General features: G+C 41.0%; 1 long non-coding RNA gene across 9 annotated transcripts in view; it reads left to right on the top strand.

Moving 5' to 3' along the window:
• Positions 1-446: 446 nt before the first annotated feature.
• The window catches only part of LOC111254565 (uncharacterized), a 33,051-nt gene continuing 22,905 nt past the window's right edge, over positions 447-10,592 (top strand). For 3 of the 9 annotated variants that reach the window (XR_015316621.1, XR_015316617.1, XR_015316614.1), the window contains exons 1-3: positions 451-2,521; positions 2,645-2,713; positions 8,238-8,407. This is a non-coding gene — a long non-coding RNA (uncharacterized LOC111254565). Of the gene's footprint in view, positions 2,714-8,237; positions 8,408-10,592 lie in introns of all 9 variants that reach the window. The other 6 variants (XR_015316622.1, XR_015316620.1, XR_015316616.1 and 3 more) reach the window with 6 other exon arrangements.

Below are 10,592 nucleotides of genomic sequence, written 5' to 3'. Positions count from 1 at the left end.
ATATATAGTGTCCCAATACGTCTCCCAAAAAATTATACTTATTTAATTGTATGATTTTTTGCTAATACAATGATCTGTGCACAGTACTTAAAGTTACTGATAGCTAAACTAAGACTATTGGATCTTTTCGCTGTTAGGAAACCTCAAAGTCTATGCCAGAAAATTAGTGACATTGAAAGGTCTAAAAACCGCAATTGACTTTAAAAATCGATTACCCACCTTTATAAACAGTGTATTGACAAGAAATGAGAATCATTTTGAAGTTTCAATTTCTCTGCAAATAAAAATCTCAGCACTCGAATTACATATATTTTTTAAAACTCCTAATATATATATATATATATATATATATATATATATATATATATATGTATATGTATATATATAGTGACTGAATAAATATGGTCACCCCAAGCGTGTTGGCATGTATAAAACAGGAACGTCGATCACTGTAATCATAATACGATTCGTGTTCGCCAAAGAACCAAGTAGTAGTAGGCATGCTAGAGAGGCCAGTATGCAGATTGCTTAAGATACCATGAGCCCGTCCGGGAATGGTCGTTGATATATTATACTGTTATACCTAGAACAGGAAGACGTTTGAAGCACAACGAGCTGGAGACAACCTCATAAAGACTTCTATATTGAGCTAAAACGGCGGCAAGTTCTAGTGGAAGTAGATGATGGCGGCATGCGTCAATCTTATCCCTTTTGGCACCCGAGTTTGACTACTCACTAAGTTTGATTAGATAATCGGGATGATAATAATAAACGAGTTTATACAAAGACCCTTCCTCCTATTTTATCGGTTTATTTTTCCCGCCAGTCGATGTGTAGCGAATAAAACACCAGGCAACGATTTGAACCGAACCATACGCTGACATTTGCCGCTATAGACAGTAACAATTCGTTTGAAACGTCGTAATTCCGTGTTGAGATAAATAAATAAGAATACATAATGGGTCATCGTGCAAGAGAGAAAATATTCTGCCTTTACAATCACATCAGATAGCTGGTAGCAGGCTTTGTGTTGAAGGCTAGCTCATCAATCGGTTAGCTAGTTGAAATCTATCATTGTAATGCAGTAGTATTGGTAAAGGCAATTACAAAGGGATCTGCTGAACGACAAGCAAGAAGCTATGTAGACGAACGATATACCGTTATATATTAGCAAGTAATTAAAGAGCACTAGTTATGGGCAACACGAAACTAAGCATTTCATCATTTTTGTTCAAGGAATTCCACTGTTATAATAACGGAATCATCAATGTAACGTGTATTTGAACCATGTTTTCCATCAGAGCTATTTTCAAATATGATGCACCTTGTTTCGCCATGTAGTTGGATGCAACGGAATACATTGTCAATTACTCAGCTCATTGAAATCTCAGTTTCTCCAACGAAAGCCTTCGTACAGCTAGCTCTTAATCAGCTATATTTAATTATCAAATGTATAACTAAAATGCTCAACACCAACAGATATTTGTGAGAAGACGAGAATACACGACAAGTATACGAAAAGGATATTTTAACCCATTAGGGAACCACGGAAACCATCTGCCCAAACATGCCCTGCGCTATCCCGTTGTCGCGTAAGCTAAAAGCCGCACGTCCTCCACTATAATAGAACGGATGTAATCTACAAGAGGAGCCGGTTTTACTTAGCAGTACTCTTCTATTAAAGGTAACAGAGGTTGGAAGCAGGCGAGCGTTGGCACATTCCGTCTGGTGTTGGAACGAGCCAATCGTCTAAAGCAGCGCTTAAGGACAGTAGATCTTTACTGGAGTAGCTCCAAAACATCAGGCACCAATACGCACCCTTCATTAGAGGAGCAGCGTGAAAACGTTCACTCAGCCAATCATACATCAAAACATGGGCTGCTATGCATGCAACTCCATCAATACCCTGCGTGCTTGACGCAGGTAAGCCTAAATTGGACCGTACTACCAAGTGAATTCGTTTTCTCTACGAAACCACACTGTATCATTAACTAACATTTGGTACTCACTTCATTTTGATAGACTCTAAGCACCTAACGGTGCGGGGCACGTTATGCACGCACTATTCCATAATGTTATCAGCAAAGGAAGGCCGGCCAGCTAATCGAACGCTGTCTTTAGTTGACATCGGGAAAGTGACTGAATGAGTCAGTTCAGCGTATAGCAGACAGTCAAACGAGAAGCCCGCCAAGATGGTGGACCACAAGGGATCGTCTGGCGCCAATATTCAAGCAAGAGACGTGGCCTGTTGAAACTAAGTGGAAAGGCGACTTGCCGTCTCGTAGATCGCAAATTAAGTACGGTAAATTCTCACTTCGAAAGGCAAAAGTCCTTCGGCAAGAGTATCTAGGGCCAATACCTTCTTACCTATTTACTCTCTATATTTATAGTGTTAGAAATAAATGGCTATTTAATATTTGGAAAATATGGGAAGGAAGTAGTAATGAAATGCAGAAAGTTAAATTTCGTTAGAGTTAAAATAACTCTGATATACGATCCTGATTGTACCACCAGCTCAAAAGTAAGTCATTCTACATCAGAGGAATCCAATTTGTGTATGTTCGCGGTTGTGTGTCTCTGAAAGCAAAGCGCTGTAAGCGAGACAAATTACTAAGAGCAACGTGTTGAAACATCACTTCTACAGGCAAGGCAAAATGCTTCGAGGCTACGGTAATTGAACGTAAACTATTCATTACTTCTAAAATTGTACATAGTAAGTAGTTCAACGGTATTTGAATTTTCCGGTCTCGAGTAAAGTATTAATATTACGAAATCAAGCAACATATTTATTATTATTGTATAAAGCATAATTTGGGAGTATTCATTTTTCTTTCAGTTTGAGTCAAATCAGCTCATAAGTGTGGCCTACTTTGGTCAGGGTCTATGGGACCAAATGAGCTAAATAGTGTGACAAGCAGATAGACATGAGCGGCATTCTAAGGCGTCGACTTATCAAAAATGAGTCGTACAGCAAGAACATGAATAGAACCTGGCCAAGGCTCCAAATGGGCTGATTCTTTTGTTTTTTTTTTGTCGTTTACATATCTAGTAATGCTGTTTGCTACACTTATAGATTTGTCAAGTTCGCTTTGTTTGCTGGCCGTTTGACAATACTGCAATATTAATTACTAGGAAAAGCAATTGTTCGCCATGAGATTTAACGTTGTTTTCCACTGCTGTCATGTAGTGCATGATAGATGGCATAGTTAGAGTTAATCGACTCACCTTCAAAGCCAGCATCCATTACGCAACAATCATGGCCGAAAATAAGATATGGCATGACAAAACACCTAGAGGCAACAAACTAGTGCTGATCTATCAACGATTACAGAAACTTTTCAACAGAAAACAATGCTAACTTCGTTTGTTTTCACTGGCACGTCCCGCGTCAAGTTCGTTCAGTATCACTCTTATGTGAAACTCGTTTCCATATGTTTCCTAATAATAGACATTTTGAATTCTCGCACAAGTTGCGTTTCGGTTTATTGTTCGACCCGCGCTTTGTTCTAGATTTTTCAGTCGGATGATTAAAGCCGACTCCAAATTGATCTTTAGATGTTTAGCATAAGCATGTTACACTGCAACTACGAATACTTATGTTAAGGATTTGACAGAAGGCGGGCCAGAATTTTCAGGTAGCGACATGGCATGATCGGTAAGGCGACAACAGTAGAAACTGTTTCGTATCGCAGCTCAGGCCACGATTTCTCATCCCGATTTTTTCAATTACATTGCCACTAGCTCATGCATATCATGCCGATACTGTAATTATCTTGAAGCCAACACTCCTTTACGAGACTCCTCGCCACCATTTTCATCATTAGCAGTCAGCAATCCTAATCCAAAATAGAGTGTGTTTACATCGAATGATTAAGAGCACATCGTACACGAGATGAAATTTGTTTTTATATCATTTTCACATAGTCCCGTCCGACTCAAAGCGTTAAAAGTATCGTATCAGATGAAGTTACGCCAGTACACGCTAAATTCTTAAACTTAAATTACTAGGTCCATCATTATCATCAGAATCGCTTATCGACAATAGATATCTGGCATAGTTCTGGTCGTCCGGGTGTCTAGAGGGCTGCTAAGCACTCTTCTGATGTATCCATAACATAAACGTATTTTAATTCTGGCGTTACGCTTCTTCTCCAAAATGAAGCTTATGTTCTTCAGATCAATAATATTCCTTAAACTAGGCAAGATCGAAGGAATTTGTTTATATGAGGAGAAGTAATGTCATCTGTATCTGTCATCATAAACCTGTGTCCCGTGATACTGCAGTAAAAAGCGTGTTCGCCAACTAAGCTCAGGAACACGTAAAGGCCTAGATTCGAAGCCAGGCGCAGAAACATCTGGTTTTGTGCTGGGTCTGAAACGAAATTCACCGCCAGACGTATAAGCTGAAATATTTGTGTCATCATCAAAGATTGAAGGACGATGCGGATCTGATTTTTTCGTTCTAGGAAAGAACATCTTCAGTTCAACGATTATTCGTCTTTTTAATAAAAAAAAATAAGTGTTCTTATTTTAATGTGAAATTTCAATATGTGGAGGGCCATATCAAACATCGTTGTTGATATTTACCGAATGCCAAAACAATGCATAAGGCAAATCGAAGCTACTCTTGACGTCCAATTACCTATACAAAACACAAATGCTGCAAGACTAGCTTATTCACCTAGTTTTTTAGGTTAGTGCGCCCGCCCTAAGACCTTTCGAACATTTCGATTAAAGGCGCGTTTTATTATCAAATTAATCAAAAACGGTCAGTCGGAGCCGTTACATTTTAGCCACTCTCGTACTGTGTGCGATAGTACTGGGTGGGTGAAACTAATACGGTACGTGCTGTACATACCAGTATGTTGCTGTAGCTACGTGCCGTAGCCCATCAAAAATCGAAATAGTAAATTAAAGCTGGTATTATTCATTAAGAGTTGCTATACAAAAAGGCTTTCGGCCCTCCAATTGTGCCGAAAGTAATACATCTCTATATTGTCTGTATGAATCACTGTCACAGCACGTGCACCTGATTTTGGTTTCGCATTTAATATAGAACGATGTCAAAATTCAAACAAATTCTATTCAATAATTATATACAAGTAATACATTTTACTAAATAACATGGACAGCATATAGTCTGAACACGTAAGGATAATGTCGAGCCGTATAGTTGAAGCCATGCTTAATGCCACTGACCAGATCAATTGCAACATGTTGCATAATAATTATCTCAGTTTTGATTTGTAATTAAACAAATTCAATGCTTTTATTTAACATCATCTTCATGAGCTGTGGCTGTGTCCGAAAGAAGACTAGATACGGAATGCTACATCTATACGTTCCGACTTTTCCATTATTATAACACTATCTTTCAGTGGAGAGCATCGTATGTTTTTGGTAGGCATTTTAATTAAGCTGCTTTCCTGAGACTCTATGCCAATAGGGCAATTCGAAGCTGACGAAAGTATAGTGTTTTCAAAGACTACCTCAGTAGCTACGTGGCACAACCCTGATGGCATAACCCTAACGTGTGTATACGCTCCCAATGCTTGTTACGTTCGAGATCAGGCAAGCCGCGATGATTTCATTTAGGCCATGCACTCAGTATAGGTAGCACTAGGAACTGAGTGAATCATCTTCATTTGACAGAGCCCATAACAAATACGCACATTTTTCCCATAGCATTCAAAAGTATATTTGCTTCATGTTCGCCTAGGAACAGGCCCATGGCCTAGGCCTAAAGTTTTACGGAAAAGCCACTCGGCCATCTAGACTCAGGTTAGGGGCAAATTCATGTATTGTTGAAATTGCATAAAAGCTTAAGGGTGTTTATTCAGTGTTTTAGCTCGTAACACTGTTGAGCGGTTTTCTGCTAACTATATGCATATTTGAAACTCCTATTTATCACTGGAACAAGATCTCCTTGGTAGCAAGGATAAGGATCTGCCGTCCTGGATGCTTGTTAAGAAACTAAATTGAAAATCTTCGATTGCTCATTACTTTATTTTTGAAATTGCTTTGCAATCTCAATAGAGAGAAGTAGCACGTTCACCGGGGATCCTAGTTACTGTCCTAAACATTAGCAGGTCTTCATTCATCCGTATGAAATTTTTCAATATAGTTATCGAACGCAGTAGGTCGATCTCGCCTGTCATAGCTACACGTAAAGCTTCGACTACGTTTTGATCCTACCTAGTGGTTGAATGCGATCCTGTGTAGAATTTCTGCGGATGTCTGGGGATAGAAGTTAACATACAGAAATCGACACGTACATAAATGTATGGACGCTAACGCGTCCAGCGTACCCAAATGTGGCAATTAGCCTGTATCTTTGTAAATTAATTCGAGCCCGTAAGGCTTTCGTAGGGTTTTGAATATTTTGCAATAGCCTAAAAGTTCGTTAATGTTATTTGTCAGTCGCTTAAAGCCTCGTTTTTTGCTCTGAGGGTTGCACTTGAGACGCGCTGTTAATATGTAAACCCTCTCTGCATATACATTTGTAGATATGCGACAACTGATAGGGCATAACAAATATATTGTCTCACAGCTATCGAGGTCCGCAGGCAATGACAGAGACCCAGACAGTACAGCATCGTCGAAATATCAGCAATTTAATTAGAGGCTCTTGCACGCTATCTGGTTTTTACTCAGATATCGGCATATAAGTGTTTCAATCCAATACGTTCACGTATCGAACCTGTCGTATACGAAGTACCCGCAGATCGTATCGACTTGCACGAGCGTAGCCGCGGCAATCGTCGTCGCGTTAGTGTTTCCTCTTTCAATCGTAACTAATTTGGACCTGTGCCGCTCACTAAACAACAGGTTGATATTTCCTCATTACGTACGGCAACGGCCAAGTTCGTTTGCCCTCGACTACAGCGCTATGCCGACGTCTCATTATTGTACGCCAAAACTATCGGCATGACTCCTGTCGGCAGGTTGTCGCTGACAGTCGCGGCAGTTCCGCGTTTCATCCTCGGGAAAGTTCGACAAGGAAGTAGGTGGCGGGACGGAGAAAAACTTACGGAATGAGAAATAAGGTGAAAAGTAAGTGTACGTACCTGTTCTCTTTAGTCAAATCGTTCTCGGCTGGCGGCTCGCATCTAATCGGCAGATTGTATCGACCATCTTCATTTGCATGATAAGGTCATCTGCATACGGTTAGCGACACGATACTGTGTCATCGAATGGTCGCCGTGGCCAAATGTTCTCGTAGTCCGCTGACCAATCTGAACGTTGTTTGTGCATAGCTGCTCAGACGATAACCGCTCCGCGCCAGCCATGGCCGCCATGGAACTGTACAGCATCCATCTGCACGTATCTAATAGATGCAGTGATTCGCGTCAAACGCGCGAATCATAAGAGCGCCCTTGTGCGGAGTTTGTTTCTTGACTTGGTGATGATTTTTGTGCCGCTCCTAGCCGCGGTATAGGTGGGCGTACCCAGCCCAGACTACCTCTGTCCCATCAAAATCGACCAAATACGTACACCGGCAATGATGGATACTTCTTTCGTCGTCAGGTTTTTGTCGCCGAGACATCGCGGCGCCCTTACGACTGTTTTGCCGCGCCTGTGGCGATCTCTCAGGCGTGACCGCAGGCCAACAACAGATACCATGACCGTCGTCATTGAAGTCAAATGGCTTTAACGCAGGTTTGATAGCAAATGTATGGCCTAGAAAGATTCCGATGCTAACGACACGTTAATATAGTAGATGATTTTACATAAAATGATGAAGGTGCAAATAGACGCGAAGATTTAGGAAACCTGGGTTGAGGATTCGTAATTTATAATGTTTCAGATGCTGACGACCGAACCGGCATGTTGGCCTGAGCCGGATGTTCTATTGAAGACTAATTAAATAATGAACGTATTGCATATATTCTTCTTACTATGCCGTCACATGCGTTTCGAAGGGATGCAATCTGCTGAGACTAAGCTATCATTCAAATCTTCAGGGTTTGCGTGCGAATTGCGTGTAAAGTTTTCCGCTTCAGTATCATACCAACGTTCGCCAATTGTCTTGAGATACTCGTGCACAAAAGAATCGGGCGTCGTATCCGTGCCGTTTACGTGGCTTGTTGATTGTATGCTTCAGAGTCGTTGGTAACGAATACCCTGCTTAGTACCTAACGTATGACAATGTACACTCATTGCTGGGAGAAGAATTAGTAATTATATTACGAGTATAGTACAAATGTGACATCTAATTTGCTTCTTCTTTTTGACAGTATCGCGGATCTTTGCAGATCTAGTCGACCAAACTTATGTCATCACCCCCGCGGAAATCATATCGCGTAAAAAGAATATGGGTTTCGTGCGTAAAATTTTATAAGCCGTTCGCCTGACAGCTTTTCATGCCAGCACACCAGGTGCACGAGCACCACGTGTTGAGTTTTCGGTAAGGACCTGAATTTCATAACGTTTGATAGAGAAAAAAAAATCCCGAAACGTGACATAGGACAGGAGACGAATTTTCTCGTGTGACCTTATAATATCACTTTAAGTCAGCAGTAATCAAACGTGCCGGCCAAGAACACATATGACTTTACAGGCTATCACTAGACATTTCAGGAATAACTAATTTATTTTATTTAGTTTTCAGCGATTTGATTCGGCATTATGAATTATACAGGCACATATATGCGACATTTTCTATCTAGAAAGCATTTTCCACAAGCCGCCTATTATGTATTGGGTTCGTATACTACAAAGTGTTATCTAAAAGGCATATTCTATTCCACTGACAATTTCTATTTTCTTTTAATTCCGCCTTTAAAACCCTACAGCTAAGCATCTCTACCTCGTTTGGTCCTATTTGCATAGCGTCGAACTTATGCGCGGAAATCATATCGAAATAAGTTGTCATAACGAAATGATTAAGTTTTGTAGTTCGTCACTGTTAGACGCTGCTCAGTTAGGCGTGCTTTTCGCGTTCGAAGAGTTCATGCTCACTTTTCGGAAAAATTAAAGTGACTGGGTCCTGATCAGAATACTCTAAAATTTATGAGTTCAATATTTTTCTGGGTGTCTATGCGAAAGGAGGGAACCGTTGTTATCGATCTGAGGGTAGTACTCATACAAGTTGCCAAATGATAACTATCGATTTCAAACTTCTGGTTCTCATAATTAAATTACTCGCCACCGTACCACAATCCATGTGCTGCTTGGGTAAGTTACTTTCGAACTGCCTCAATAGCAGTTCCCACTGTGCAGGGTGTTGCATCTCGTTTTCAGCAAATCTAGCTTTTGCCAACCAGACGTTGATATGAGCGCTGGGCCGCCCTATTAAATTTACAATTTATATTCTATACAGTTCTCTCGTCTATAAATCCCGATCTGAAGTTTGTTTTGCGGGAGCCTCAAGGTGTCATATGGATGTGTAAAAGACTCTGATGTTGTTCGGCAACTGCCCGTAGCTGTGATAGCAGCCATGATGTTATTGTCACAAATGTTTAGTTTCTTGATTCGTTCAAAGGCTAGCAGTGTGCTCAGACATTTAGTCATTGTAAGATCTGTCTACCATGAACGGGTCTTCATTAAACCGGAACTTCAATCGAAAGTGGCCGTGCTGCTGGGACCGTCAATGTGGAACCGTCGAATCTCAAGCTTCGCCACAGGTTCACCTCGATAACATTCGTCATGCCGTCGCGCCGCTAGTGAGGCTGTTTGTTGATTTGTAGTTCGACTTGGCTTCCTTGACTTCCCTGCGGCTGTTACTGTTGTCTTTTATAAGAGTACCTGTTTTCCTTTCAACCTTTGAGTTGCTCTGCCTGAGTCGGGGGACCCCGTAGTTGTAGGTTTCTACTGTAGCCCTTCGCCGCTGTCGGTGCTCCAGCCCCTATTGGGTAGTTTGCTCACTGCGCTCGCTACTGACCGTTCCAGTGAGCGCGATTGACAGAACTGAGGTTCTGCCAAAGCGTTGGACAAATAGCTACAAGTCTGATTACATAGTAGCAATAGCGTCCTCTCCACCTTTACCTCGTTTGAATTCGATGCGTTCGCAGAATTCGTTGTCCATCTCGTTAATTATGGGTCGCCATATGATCCTGTGGCCACCTCGCTTGAATTGCCCACCTGTTTTAATAGTGTCTCTTTCTGCTTAAATCGTCCCGCGACCGTTTGCCACGTGTATGAGGTTTGAAAGTAATAATAATAATAATGGCGTATTTTTTTAACTAGAGAAAGTATTTGGCGTAGACTGAGGCTTTTCTTATACTCATGCAACGTTCTGACCACAAGCTACCGATAGACTGTCGCAATGTATTGACTGCTTGTCCAATTCGGTGCTACGATACGCGAGGACCGATCTATTGATAACTCCTTCGAGCCGGCAAGTATAAGAAGGTACGTTTGCCGCGCAGACGGTCCGCGAGTCATGAAAATAAATCAATTTACGAGCTGATTCAGGATTATCTCCAAGGGTCCAGTAGCTCGGCCAGTCGTTTCTCGAAATCTTCAGAAACATAAATACGAGTAAAATTGTAACTGAAATTGGGATTTTCACAAATGCTTTTATCAAACACGTGACAACAACCCCCAACTGTAAACTGCATTATGATACTGAATTACTCACATTTTCTTCA

This window comes from Varroa destructor, unplaced genomic scaffold, assembly GCF_002443255.2.
Source record: "Varroa destructor unplaced genomic scaffold, Vdes_3.0 BEIS01000007.1, whole genome shotgun sequence".
In the NCBI taxonomy this organism is placed as follows: Eukaryota; Metazoa; Arthropoda; class Arachnida; order Mesostigmata; family Varroidae; genus Varroa; species Varroa destructor.
Note: the sequence above shows the minus strand (reverse complement) of the source record. Positions and strands in the feature narration are given on the sequence as shown.